A 14935-nucleotide genomic window follows, 5' to 3' on the forward strand; every position below is an offset into this window, starting at 1 on the left:
ATATAATCAGTTCTCAGTTGAATGGTGGCTAATGTTTTAACACAGGACTCTTTTCCTGTTGAATACTTTGTTTCCTTCAGAGAGATATGATTTGAACCATTTTGAGACATTCCCTGTTACACTATTGTCAGGATTTGATGAACAAAATTTTTTTATGCAGTGAGTTAACATGTATAGACCTCTCTGCCCATAATATGTATTCTTAGGTATCTAGACTAAATGTTGTGTCATTTATGCCTCGTGTAGTATCCTTTTGTAAATTGCCGGAGACCATTAAATACACTAAAACATATATTCCTAAATAGTGTCTCTTCATCATTATTTTACTGTGCAAACATAAAATCCAACAGGTTATGGGCCTAGGAAGATTCAACTGAATAAGTTTGACCAGTGAAAGGTGGAAAACTTAATATTGTTTGTGAGCAGTTCATAATCTACAGTAATTGAATTCTAACTGCACAAATGGCTTCTGCCCATATACCACAGATTGATAAGCTCACGCACTGAGAAAATCATGCACCTAGAGAGTTAGCAGTATCTACAGTTGGACTACCTTGGGGACATTACTGATGGAATGTTAATGTTCACAGATTCAGATACTCAGAAGAACGACTGTACAGCAAAATTCAAATTAATTCTTCTAGTTGATCCTGTAAATTATGTTCATATAAGAGAGGCCAGTGCAGCAAAGGAAGTATGGGACACACTTTTGAAGACAAGAGGTTTAACTGGGAAAGTGGTTTTGCTAAGAGAGCTTATCAAAAGATTTGATGAATGTAAAAATGTTGATGAATGTGTAAACAATATCATCTCCACTTCAAATTGTATAAGAAATATCAGATTCAACATTGCTGAAGAATGGATCGGTACCTCATTACTAATGGGACTACCTGATAATTACTCCCCCTTGATAATGGGCTTAGAAGTTCAGGAATATCAATTGCAGGTGGCAGTGTGAAAGTCGATAGCACCACGTCGCTAAGAATGTACACAAATATCCTATCCATGACAGAGAAATGGCTTTGTATTAGAATAAACGTGTTCGATGTTATGAATGCCAAAGAATGGGACACTGCATCTCACTGCACGGAAAAACAAGTGCACAAGGAGAAAGTCAAATTCCAAAGCAATAAACACTGCATATTATAAAAGTGGAAGTAAGCATACATATTGTTTCCTGGAATCTGGAGCATCTGTGCATATCAGTAATCAGTTTTATAAGATGTTCTTCCTAAAACACACATTGGTGTTTCAACAGCTACAATGTGAACTGACAGGAAAGATAGCTACTGATTTGCTTTCAGAGAGTGAAACAGTGATTAAGGGCAACAAGGTAATTTTTTATTTAAATGCTGCAGAAATAACTGATCAGAGCAACACTGTGATAGCCACAGCAAGGAAAAGGGGTATCTATAAGTTAGATGTTCTTCAAGTGCGGAATAGTTATAGAGTACATGCTGCAAAAAGTTTTTTATGGTGAAAGCAAGCCAGATTACCGTTGAAAACAAGTAAAAATAGATCTACTGAGCTTTTACAGTTGACAAACACACACAGACACTCACTCTCTCTCACACACACACACACACACACACACACACACACACACACACACACACACACACACACCTTTGCGGGCCAATGGAAAGAGAATCGATAGGAGGTAGTTGTCATTTCCTTACCTTGAGTAATGATTTTTGAAGATAAACAAACATTTATTTCCCGACAACCAAGGGCAAAGTGGGAAAAATATTTTACAGTTTTCACGTCATGGTTGACAGACACACTGGTAAGAAAGTAAAAGTTCTCATATCAGACAATGGTAGTGAATATGCTAATAAACAGTTTAGACAACAACTCAGAGAATTTGGAATCAGAAATCAAACTACAATTCACTACAGTTCTGCTTGAAACAGAGTAGCAAAATGTGCTAACAGAAAAATTGTAGAAAAAGCAAGGAGCATGTTAAAGGATGCAGGATTACCAACAAGTTATTGGGCAGAAGCAGCATCGTCTGCAGTGTATCTAAATAACAGATTGCCTACTAAAGCTGTACCAAATATGACTACATGCAAAGTTTGGTCTGAAAAGAAATCTGATCTAGATCATCTAAGAATTTATGGATGTAAGGCCATGGCACAACTTAGAAGAAACTGGGACTCCAAACATGAAAACTACATTTTACTGGACACAGCGAAGATTACAAAGGTTACAGATTTACAAAAAATAGTAATAACTAGCAGAGATAAAATATTTTTAGAATCTGGTGAAAATGAAACAAATCGTGAAAAAGTATGTGTAGATCTTAATGTCCAAGAACATGCAAAAACAACAGTAAATTTAGAAAGGTATGACCTGAAGAAGCTGTTCAGGAGCAATGAGGTATTATTCAAGATGAAATGGATAATGAAATACAGAAAACTCCTGCAGCAGAGGACATAAATTTATTGCATTCATCACATACAATACAACCCAAACTGTGTCAAGATAACGAGATGTATATGGCTGCTCAAACATTCAACAATGAATCTGTACCCAGCCCAATTGCAGATAATTGGAAGAAAACTAAAAGTAAGATGGGTCTTCAGTATCAAAAACCTTGAAGATTGAATACCAAAATTTAAAGATCATTTGGCAGTTAAAGACTGCTCTCAAATAGAGGGCATTGTCTAACACAGAACAGGCCCCTTGCTGGTACCTCATTTGTTCCCAAATGCTAGCGGTGGTTGATTGTAGGTGCAACTGACTGCCCCATGAAGTCACACCACCTGTTCTTCAGTGATAGAAGATCCTACCAGAACTACCTAACAGATACTGGCTATGATTTGAGCATCTTACCAGAAACTTCGTGCAGTACTGCAAACTGCCACCAGCATTCTGTTTATCCACCACAAATAACTTGTCCATACCAACGTATGCAGTGGCTTGAATCACTGTTGTGGAGACAATAATAGGAGTTGATCTCTTCGCCATTACCACTTCTTAACGGATGCAGCCAATGCTCACCAGGTTGGCAGCATTACAGGACTGACAGCTGCAGGATTTCATGACAAGGCAAATGTGCACAGTGCTAAAATGATACAGGCATGTGATGCAGAGCATGCACCTCACTGCTAAGACAATTCCCAGCTTTGACTAGACCTCCAGGCACACCTACGCAAGTGCCACACAATACGGTGGATCATACAGAAACCACAGATGATCCCCTAGTATCTAGGAGACCTAGGCATTTGGCACCTGAGTGCATAGCCACTTCTAAGGCTGAATTCAACACAATACTTGGGGAAGGAACAATCCAACTGTGAAGTAGTCTGTGGTCGTCTGCTTTACACCTTGTTCCAAAGAAAGGAGGAACCTGGTGTCCATGCGGTGATTATCACATGCTCAATTCTAGAACTGTGCTCAATTGCTATGTAGTACCCTTGCTGCGAGATTACAATTTCGTATTACATGCAGCTACAATATTCAGCATTTTGACTGTGCCCAAGCTTATATGCAGATTCTTGTAGCAGAGAATGACATCACAAACAAGGCAATTATTACTCCAAATGGACTTTCTGAGAGCAAGTTCATGCCTTTTGGTTTATGGAATGCTGTCCAAACTTGGCAAATGGTCATCCAGTCCATCCTACAGGACCTGCCATTTTGCTCTGCCTAGCTCTATGACATACTCAAGTATTCAGCCACTAAGGAGTAACATCACCAGCACCTTAAGGAAGTACTCAAATGTTTCAAACAGTACAGTGTGATGTTAAACAAAGCCAATTGCAAGTTTGAGCAGTGGTAGTATCCTAGTGCAGTGGACTGAGGAAACACGCTCCACTTTCGAGACTGGGAAGCAAAATATGACAAACACAGCACTCCTCATGCACCCAACCTTTGTGTTGGTGGTGGACACAAACCAAATAGCTATCAGTGCAGCACTGCAGCAACTGTTGGACGGTTCGTGGCAACTGCTTGCGTATTTTTCCTGTAAATGTCACTGTGACTACGGAAGTGGAGTGTTTATCGCATGAACTCCTGGCCACATACATGGAAGGTAATACTGCCAGCCACATGTAGAAACAAGAGAATATACAGTCTACAGAGACCACAGGGCATTAATTTACACCTTCAAGAGGAACAGCAACAACTGCTCAGAAAATGTCCGAACAGGCGAACATAATTGAAAAGGATTTACAAAAAAAATTGACGAGAAGGTGCACGCCGCGATTGAGGCCAAGGACTTGGGCTCGAGTGCGGAAGTGCAGGACTCTAAAAGGGCGGTGCACACTGACATTATGCTGTGGCAGCGGAATGTCAACCGTCGTCTTGCGGAGCTGGAAAACAGCTTGTTGCACGGCGAGGCACGCAATACAATCACCTTGAGTTTGTACATCAATTTACCACAGACACTTAAAACATTTCTGGCATTAATGATGTGGAGGCCAACTGTCTCTCATGCGTCAGCAGTGTGTTGAAGCTTATTAATTTTTTGGAACTGGCAAAGCCTCGGCAGGATGACCAAGGGCTCAGTATTGAAGTTAGAACTGGTCAACATTCTCAGCGATCATGTCCAACTATAATGTCATGTTCCACAAGGAAGTCGCACCAATACCTCCCGGCTGTATTCCCATGGCATGTTTTCAATGGTCTCCACTATCTAATCTAGCTTAGATCCCATCCAACTTTCCATCTGGTGTCGCAAATTTTCATCTGGCATGAGATGGAGAAAGACTGCTGGAAAAGGACACAGACATGACCACAATGTCAGCACCATGTGCAAGTGTCAGTCAGCAACTTTTCAGATGCAACTTTAAGTTTTGCACACATACGCCTCAATGTGGTAGGACCACTTCCTCCATCATAAGGCAAGCAATATTCGTTCACAATGATAGATCACTTTACTTGCTGGCCAGAGGCAGTGCAGGTGGACAACATCCTCACAGAAACTTTAGTCTCTGTGTTTCCACCAATGGGCTAGCAAGGTTCAGCCGCACACACCTACTGACCACACCTGACAGTTTGATTCAGATCTGTTCATCCAGTTGAAAAAGTTCTGTGGATATGTACACCATAAGATGACCAGTTACCATTGCAATAACAAGGGCATGATTGAGTGAAGGCATCATTCCCTGAAGGTGGTGCTCATGTGCCATGGAACTTAAGGACATCTGCCCATCCAATAGTTTCCCTTGGCCTATGAACCACTTATATGCCAGACACTGACTCCTTGGCTGCGGAACTGGTGTATGACAAAACATTTGCCTTCCAGAAGAATTTGTTGATTCCAATTCTCTACAGATATCAATACACGAGCGACCAGATTTTCTCCATCGGTTAAGAGACAATGCCACTCAGATGCCAACTCCCAAGGCACCAGACATTGTACGCTGACCACTTATGTGCATTATGACTTACACAGCCACTCGTATATAACACTCCTGACCGATGACAGCGTTAAGCCACCATTGCAACCACCTTACACTGGCCCATACCATGTCTTATGTGAAGAGGTATGAATACAAAGGATTCAGTAAACGGCAAGCCCACAACTGCTTCACTCAGCCACATTAAGCTTGCATGCATTTTTTACAAATGGATACCATCAACAACAGCATCACGGCCTCAACACCTTCCATCACCAGTACCACAACCTCAAGCGCAGATGCAGCAACAGGCCGACGAGGAGCAACGAGAAGTAAGTATGATCAGTTCTGGCCGCCACATGCACTTTCCTGCCTGTTTCCGAGATGACGCTCTGCTTCTACTGAGGGGGCTGATGTAGAATTTGCTACACGTCTGCCGCGCAGACCGTGACAAGAAGCCTCAGACCATTTCGCGAAATTATTTTACATTTAGCTCGCACTTCCAAGGGAAAATATTGCCTTTACTACTAACATTGTGAGCAAGTTTTGGAAAGACTCTCGACTTAAACATTGGGTTGCAATAGGCCCCCAAAGGGTGCGCCATGTTTTATTACAAAATTAAACAAAAATAAATTTTCATTGTATCAGTCTGTTACCTCATACAAGTGTTAGTCCGCAGTAATGACCCACTCAAAGCACTAAATAGCGTAGTTGTAACAGATTCCAGCCCACAGCTTATTCAACTGCTAATTATCTCATAAACAACTGCCTCATTGTGGACTGTACTGCTAGCTTCGAACCTGGATCATTTTCTTGCATGGATCGTAATTTTTTTCTCATCGATGTCACTGTTTATTTTAAACTATGAATGCTCACTTGAACATGTGACAGTTTAACTTACCATTGGGTAAGCTGCAGCAATTTTACTGATTCGCGATCTTGAAACAATGGAATGGTGCAAGACAGTGGCTGGCGCACTTTATACATAGGTGCACCCACTCGAAGGTTAAAAGAATATTTAGATGTTTAAAAGGAACTGTTGATTACAAATTAAGATTCTGTAAGAAAGAAAACAGGAATTTTATAGTGATGCAGACTGGGGAAATGGAACGTGTAACGGACATTCCATTATAGGTAGCGGTTTCAAACTGATGGAAGGATCAATATCCTTGTCTTGGATGAAACAAAGAACAGTGGCTTTGAGTATCGGCAAGGCTCTATACAGGGCGTTGTCTTTCACTCCAAAAGGTGAAATTGAGCAGCACACAATTGTCAAGCTAACTGGATGATTTTGTGACAACATGAGAGTTATCAAGTTAGCTCAGAACCAAATAACAACTGTGTGATCCACGCACACTGATATTAGACAATGTTTTATTCTGTACCATTTGAAACAGCAGGATATTACTATAAACTATTTTTGAAACAGCAGGATATTACTATCAACTATTTGTGTACGTAGAGGAAATGCTTTCTGATTAACTGACCAAGCCTCTCCGTAAAGACAAACTCCAGAAACTGGTAAAATTGTAGGGTTTAACAACAAAGTTCTATGCACAGTGTTTGGGGAAGGTGTAGTGTTCAATATTATTGTGAGCACATAAACATATTTGTACAAGGGCGGGTGTTGGGATTTGGTGAAAAAAAATTATTTGTTGGCAGCCAGTTAATGTATATAGACCTCTCTGCCTATTATATATATTCTTAGGTATCCAGACTACTTTTTTCTGTGTTATATGCCTTGTGCAAACATGCCTTTGCAAACTGCCAGGAACACATTAAAAAATATATAAATATTTGTTTCCAAACAGTGTTTCTCTATTAGTATTATTTTATTGTGCAAATATATAATCCAACTACCATAACACCCTACTTATTTAAAAGGATATTATGATTCAGAGATACCTTTGACAGGTCACAGAATATACCAGCAGCCTACAAGTTTAAACATTATATTATTTGCTATCAGATGGTTAAGAATCCGCTTGTAATTTTATTTTCTCTACAATTATTGAAAATCTTGCCAAAAGATTACTTGGCCAGAAGTATGATGGTATTTTTATATCTCATTTCTTATATAAGGCATAACTTCAGCATATTTTAGTCAATCGCGAAATCTTTCAATCGTACACAACTGGCTAAAAAAGTAACTCAACATGTTACTAAATGCAGAAAAACAGTATGTAATTAACTTTGTTGATATTTTATTGAATAACAGGGTTCTTCATTTTTGAAGATTTTATGATGCAGTGAGAGTGATGTTAATGACGTTATTAGTAATGGGTGGTCAGAGAAATTTCAGGGCAGCATATACTGAGTCGGACAGCCGCAGATTTTCAAAACGTTATGAAATGGCTGTTTTGCAGCACTGCATACATCTGCTACAATCGTATCACTTGCTCTTAAACCTATGCTCAACGTCACATCTCTGGTTCTAACAGTATCTTGTATCACTTAATACCGTATGGCCTATTGTCTCCCACATCTGCCTGCATAGGGAGCTCGTGAATCCCGCTCTCTGTGATTTCAGCTTTCACCCAGCCTTATTATGCAATTTGCCTTCATCTCTCTTGCAATTTAGCTTCACTCCAAGGCAAATGGATTAGCTTAGGCCATCTCCAGCTGGCTCTCCTGTGAGCTGGTCTGCCTCACAGCAGATGCCTTAGTAAATCTGCCTCAGTCTCTCGCTTATTCCACATTCACCCTGAAACATCATTGTCCATTTTGAATATATTCTAACTCCTGCCAACCATCCCAACTGCCTATGAGACTGGCACATTGTACAATCCATCCTCCCTGGAAGATCAGATTGTAAACTAAAAATATGATAAATTTAGACAATATTTTCATCGTATTTATGACTTCCTATCATCCCAGACATGCTGCTTACACCTGACTCGGCATCCTGTACATTATAGTTGCCCTAACATTGGAAGATAACATGCACTCCATTAAAACCTGCAAAATAATGTCACAGAGCAGTAAAGGTAGCTCACCATGCTTCAATACAGTAACATTTCTATATACAAAAATGAGAGACTAAAGTTCTCTAACTTATAAAGGAATTCCGACACATGGAAGTAAATTTCTTTATCCCAATTTGTAGATGAAATATTTGTGACTTGGCCACATAGAAAAGACATGATTTCTACAACATGCTAACCCAAAACATGCACTGCTGTCATGGAAGGAATAGTCTCTAAAGTGAATAGCCACAAGAAAAACCAGTGAAAGCTAAACAGTGATGAGAATATCACTTGGTGTTGCAACTGTGGTTATAGTATCCTTGCAATTAGTGGTGCTTTACACTGAAAATGTGTGCAACTGAACTGATGCTTTTAGTTTGCTTGGTGCAGAGGAGTGGTGATGGTGGTGGTGGGGTGGGGGGATTGGCATGCTCATGTAGCAATCAAGATGCTTTCAACTGCAGAAAAAGAAGGAATATGCTGATATACTTGGGAGGAGGACGACATTTCCAATTTCAGTTATACAAATATGGAACATTTTAACTTGAGTAGGAAAACGCTTTCCACAGTAGGCTGTACAGTTATCCTTTATTTGCTGTGCAACTGGCAAATTTCGACACTAAGCCATTTTCAAGCACTTATACATACGCAGTACGCAATACGTCATATATGTTGTTGAATACAATCAAAACACATTCCATTTGCAAAGCCATATGCAGAAGCATATAACCACATCATCTCAGCTATGAACAAAAGAAGTTCCACATGCAGATAGTCTGTACGTGGAAGTCTTGTAATTCACACATCAGATGACTTGGTTATATGCTTCTAGGAAACAATGTTTTCATTCTTATATTGTAATGTAGATGAACTATCTCAGATATGGAAGGTGTTTTGATTTATTCCAAAACACATATGGCATACTGCGTAATGCTTGTGTGTAACTATATGTGCTTGAAAATGACTTAGTGCAAAAACTGGCCAGTCGCACAATGAATATAGGAGAATTGCACAGCCTAGTGTGGACAATAGTTTCTTTCACAAAATTCTTTGAGACAATGGATTCGGGTATGAACAATATATTCAAGGCATTTAAAATTATCTTTGCTCACATTTGTAACACAAATGAATAGAGTGAGTTTACTCCCACAACAATCCTCTTCCTGCAACATTCAACATTCACGCCACAGCTTTCCTCCTCTGGTACCACCCACGCTCTACTCACATAAAAGTTTGTGAACTTATGAACTGTAAACCACACAATATTATGAGGCAGCCATCTGTGACATGAGGCATAGGCAATAAATATAAAATACCATTACTTATTCTATGACAATAAAGATTAAAACAATCCTATAGAAGAATGCCTATTCTACAAAATATTGCAGCTTATGAACTTAATGCTTAATCCCTTACTAACCATTGCTAACACTAGTTGATAAAAGCAATGCAGTGAAACTGGACAAATTGCAGCTGTCATTACAGTCAATCAAAATTACTCTGGAGAAAAATCATCAGCTAGGTGTTGTAATGGGACACCCTTTCCTAAAATATATTTTTTTTATGGAAGTAGCTGATACCAGGATTAATCCCGAATCTGGTATAGGTGAACATTCTCGGCATTTCACTAAAAGAATTTCATATGATTTTGTGTATGATGTATTATATTTCAGGCTAAAATGTATGAAAAGAAATTAATTTGTTGCAATCAATATGTACTAATGGTTGAAATTACTCTTCTTTTAGAAAGATCTGAAATTATAAAATTTCTGGCATACTTAAAATTCACATTATTAATTGCACAATCTAATGCAAATTATAAAATTTATTTCAGGACTCATTTATAAAATAACAATATAACCTGGTGAGAATTCTTCTTTCATCACGAAAGTTTGTAAACTCTTTGGAATACTGTGAGTAATGTGGAATGTAAGCAGTAGTGTGCATGACTCTGATAACGTCCGTAGATTTTAATTTTGTTTACAACAAAATGTAACTGGTGGTTTTATGAACTAGGACATTGTGAAATCAGTGTAATATAGAAGAATAGGATTAAATAAATCATAGCAGCTGACAGTACTTCTGGAACCCAGTAGGTCTAAATTTCAGCCTCAAGAATATGCCCCTAGATGCAAGCATTCGAGCCAACAACATGAGAAAATAAAGATAAGAAAAAAGATTTTTTGTAATCTTACACCTCACAAAGCTTTCAGAACTTGTGCAGAGACAGAATTTTATTGGTGATGTATGGGAGGGTAAGATTATTACAGTACATCGAAAGGTATCAAATCTAAACCTGTCTTCAAAAACAATCACTTATTAAAAAAATACAGCAAACCAAAATCATCTATTTAAATCCAATTGTATAATTACAGAGTAAGATAATAGCCTACATGAAATGTATCAGGCATGGCGATGAGCAAGACAGGCACGGAACATGTCACCTCAGAAGTGCCACTAAAAATTGAGCACTCATGACAGAACACAAATTGTTTCATAAAATCTTATACGATGAGGAAGATTTCCCATTAACAAGAGTACAACAAAAAAGGAAGAAAGAGTAATAGTTCACTCACACTTACTCCACCTGCAGGCAAGGGAATAAAGAAAAACCAGAAAATTGCCAAGTAATCAGACCACACATATGTGTACTGTAAGTAGGCTACTACACAGTGTGTCCAAAAAAATATGGAAGATTTAGCACACTTTATGACTACTTTAAACTCTATAGACAGTATGTATCTAGAACATAAGATTACTTATGTCAATGTACGACTATCAGTACAAAATTATGATAGATTTGAAAATGAATGGCATTTAATCTAGAAGTGCATTTAGTCTAGGGAAATACGGAAGCGTCCGATCCCACCCGTCTGCTTTGACCCATGACGTCACAAATATGGCGGAAACAAAAACACACACACACTTTCCACAAGAAGCCTAATGACACTAACGGGACAAGCACGGGAAATGGGGTGTTTTGGGTGGGGGGCAAACTAAATATAAACAAATTTAGACGCCTTGCGTAGCTACAACGTGTAAGTGAAGACAGCCATGCATGAATACCCACCCACCTCCCCAGGGGTCGTAACCCCTGCAACCCATAGAAGATAAAGATGCTTCAGTACCTGATTAGTGTTCTTTATCTTTTTAAAAAAAAATCTCACGGGATAGAACGAACAGATCAGAAAGATAAATATAATAAACTAAAACAGAAATTCGAGGAAACAGATAATTAAAATAAGTAATAAGTGTTTTTAAATTAAAACAAATCTCACGAGATAGAACAAACAGATCAGAAAAGTAAATAAAATAAGATAAAACAGAACTGGAGACAGCCACACTCAAACCAAACTCCGCGCCGTCATGACGTCACACACAACACCCTTACGTCACGGGTCAAAGCCGACGCGTGGGATCGGACGCTTCTGTCGACCCTAGTCTAGAAGTGAGAAGTGAAAGACAAACTGAATGCATAAAGCAGAAAGCAATGACACAATCCTACATGCAATAGTACAGCATACATGCAATGATTCTTAAAATGAACTGAAAACATTGCAACAGAAGAAGTAATATAGATTTATAAATGTAAAGAAATGACAAGTGGTTTTGGTACTATACAAAAGACCATCATGCGCTCATTTAATACAAGCTCCCCCTACAAGAAAGTAACTTATTTCACAGATTATACAGCCATATAAGCACTAATAGCAATATATAGGATCTAAAAAAACTATGTATGAAAACTTTTAGTGTGTTTAGAGGAGATAAAATGAAACCTTTTAATGTGACAAAAATAAAGTGCCTTCTTTCCTCACCAGGAATGTTCATACACGATGTTCATACTGCCGTGTTATAAATATTACCATAGACTGTCCGTTTGGCTGAAGCTGGAGTCATTAGGGCCTATTTGTAAACTCACGACACACCCAGCAACATCTGCACAACAATATTCATCATATGACAGCTGAGCACCATCTCTGAACAAAAATAGTATCAAAAACTACATTCGACTCATTGTGGAGAAGCGGTGTACATAAAAGGTTGTTCTTTATCACCTTTACACACTCAAATATTTTGCATACATGGCTTTTTCCATATTCAATGAAGAAGATGCGTAAGGAAGCATAGTCGGTAGTTCCATCTACAACTCATAGACAGAACACACCCAATATCTATCTACCCTTCCTGCATAATTATGGCGTACGAGAGCATCAAACACAAGAAACGGTACTATGATGTAATTATTTAATACTGTACATCTTTAGAACAGCAAGTAACTGTGAATAGGTATTCTATTCGGAAAGCAGTAATGCAGTAGCGCTTCATCGTATTAACACGTTGACACAGGGAAAACTATTACAAAGGTATCTAACAACAAAGTTACACTCCCATTAACCATACATAATTACCTAATGAACCACAACCACTAAAACTGGGCAAACGCTAGTCATCATAACTACTGTGCTGCAATTAAAAACACCTGCACACTAATTAAGAAGCCATTACACGATACAGAATACGAAAAACGCAAAATAACTGTTTCACAAACACCGAGAAATCAAATGCTTAAACATACAAGAAAAAACATTAGTGCTGTGGATCCCCTTGCACGCGCAGACTTGGAACACTTATCCACACTGACAGATAACTCAACATAGTCTGTGATGATTTTAGTGTTACTTTACATACAGCTGAAAGACAGAAGCACTTTGCTGTTATAGGGCTATATTTTGTTTTAGTGTGAAAACACGGCTACGTGCAAAAATGTTATCGAATAAGGTGCAGAAACTTGCACAAATTATCGCTACCATCACCACAACACAGTCACACATTAGGAAGTCACGCACTTTCATTTCTTCTGTTATTACATTTCCGCTCTTGCAACTGCGACACCTCCCATTGTTAGTAAGCGATTGTTGTCACTATAAACTTATCTAAGCACCTGCAAAAAGCTAACATAACACGCTCAGTTTGCTTTCAAAGACATTCTACCTCGTACCTCCGATGCGATTTTGGCGCCAACAATAAAGCCAGGTTCACACATGCAACAGAACTGTCGTAGCAACTAGTGGCATATTGCAGTTACATGTGAGAACCCCCAGTTGTGTAGCGCAACATACGAGACGCAACTAGTGTATAGCCAACTTAAAGCCTAGTTTACACGACGACACTGGGTTGCACCACTCGTTGCGTGGAATGAGTTGCACACAAATGGCTTCATATTTGACTGTAGACACGGAGAAACCAGTATATACTCCAGTTTCGTCGTTTTGTGGTTTCCTGAGTCGTGTCTGAAATGAAAGTTTTGGCTACTGCACGTCGTACGAGTTGTGATGGAGTTAAAGCTTGTTGGGTGGAATTGCTGCATAAGAAAAAAAAGAAACTTTCTTCGATTCTTGACTGGCTGAAGAAAAGACATCAGCTCGGTTGCTCAGCATCCTTGCTGAAATAATTTGTAATGGAAGACCCAAGAAGTTCTTTTAATTATCTTAGACTGTCACCAAAACTGTTAAAGTTTCTTCTAAATAGAGTTAATTATGTGATAAGGAAAAGAGGTATTATAACGAATGAAGCACTGTAGCCAGAACTGAAATTACATATCACATTGTATGCATTATAATCGAAAACACTCGGCATGCTATAACATGCGATTTTAGTTGGTGATGACGCTTTTTCATTATGAACAGTAACAATTATTAACATTAACAGCAGTAATTATTCGAAGCAGGTCGCATTAAGAAGAGAATGGTTTGTAAACTACTGTCTTAAAGATAGATCTGTACAGCGGCAATACTTCAAAATTCAACCATATGTGAATGGGGAGTACTGCTGCGACGTTTTAAATAGATGAATATTGAGTAAAGAATGTAGCTTCTTGATATGTGTAGCCTTCCAACCTGTCAACAACACTCCTTTTAAAAAGAGTCGGCCAATGCGAACGATGGGATTTTAGTTTGTAGACAAGAGCATTTCTACAGCTAGAATTACATTTTCTTGTACTTTTCTTAATTCAGTTGTATATGTGCTCCTAATTCAATAAATTTTGAACTACGGCTCAGATATTGTCAAACTATTTGTTCTGATCTCACGTGACGGTCTCAGAAGCAGCAATATGTTGTTTATTTTTGTAATCAGCATCACTGAAATCCCACAAAAACCTATGCAAAGCATAGATATCCAAAAGCGAACATTATTCTCCGTTCCCCACTTCATATTTCAGTTTGTCTTCACTCTACGAACACACATAATCTCAAAACCCATGCAACTAGTGTCACCAAAATTGGAACACGCCGAAACTGTTTAGTTTCACTGACGAGTTGCGCAAACACGTGGCGCACATGCGCAGTGGGCGGTAACACAGTTGCCAGCAACCTAGTGTCGTCGTGTAAATTAAGCTTTAGAGCAGAATGTCATTTCTAACGATATGAACATGTACACAGCACAACACTCAGCCCCTCGAGCGAAGAAAATCAATCTCCGACTCCACTGGGAATCGAATCCGGCAACGACTCCTAGAAGCCATAGAAGCCAGCCGCATTCGGGTAGCAATGCGCTGTGGTCACCACGCAGCTACCGAAGCGGATGACACAAAAAGTTCAACTAGATGTTACCACAGTCTAA

General features: G+C 38.9%; 1 protein-coding gene across 4 annotated transcripts in view; it reads right to left on the reverse strand.

Annotated features, from left to right (window-relative positions):
* LOC126162537 (transmembrane protein 94) overlaps positions 1 to 13344 on the reverse strand; it is a 501552-nt gene extending 488208 nt beyond the window's left edge. The window contains exon 1 of one of the 4 annotated variants that reach the window (XM_049919114.1): positions 13314 to 13344. The gene's annotated coding sequence lies outside the window, so the exon portion shown is untranslated. Of the gene's footprint in view, positions 1 to 12890; positions 13292 to 13313 lie in introns of those variants that run through there. The other 3 variants (XM_049919113.1, XM_049919112.1, XM_049919111.1) reach the window with 3 other exon arrangements.
* Between the last annotated feature and the right edge of the window lie 1591 nt (positions 13345 to 14935).

Source organism: Schistocerca cancellata, chromosome 2 (genome assembly GCF_023864275.1).
Source record: "Schistocerca cancellata isolate TAMUIC-IGC-003103 chromosome 2, iqSchCanc2.1, whole genome shotgun sequence".
NCBI classification, from domain to species: domain Eukaryota; kingdom Metazoa; phylum Arthropoda; class Insecta; order Orthoptera; family Acrididae; genus Schistocerca; species Schistocerca cancellata.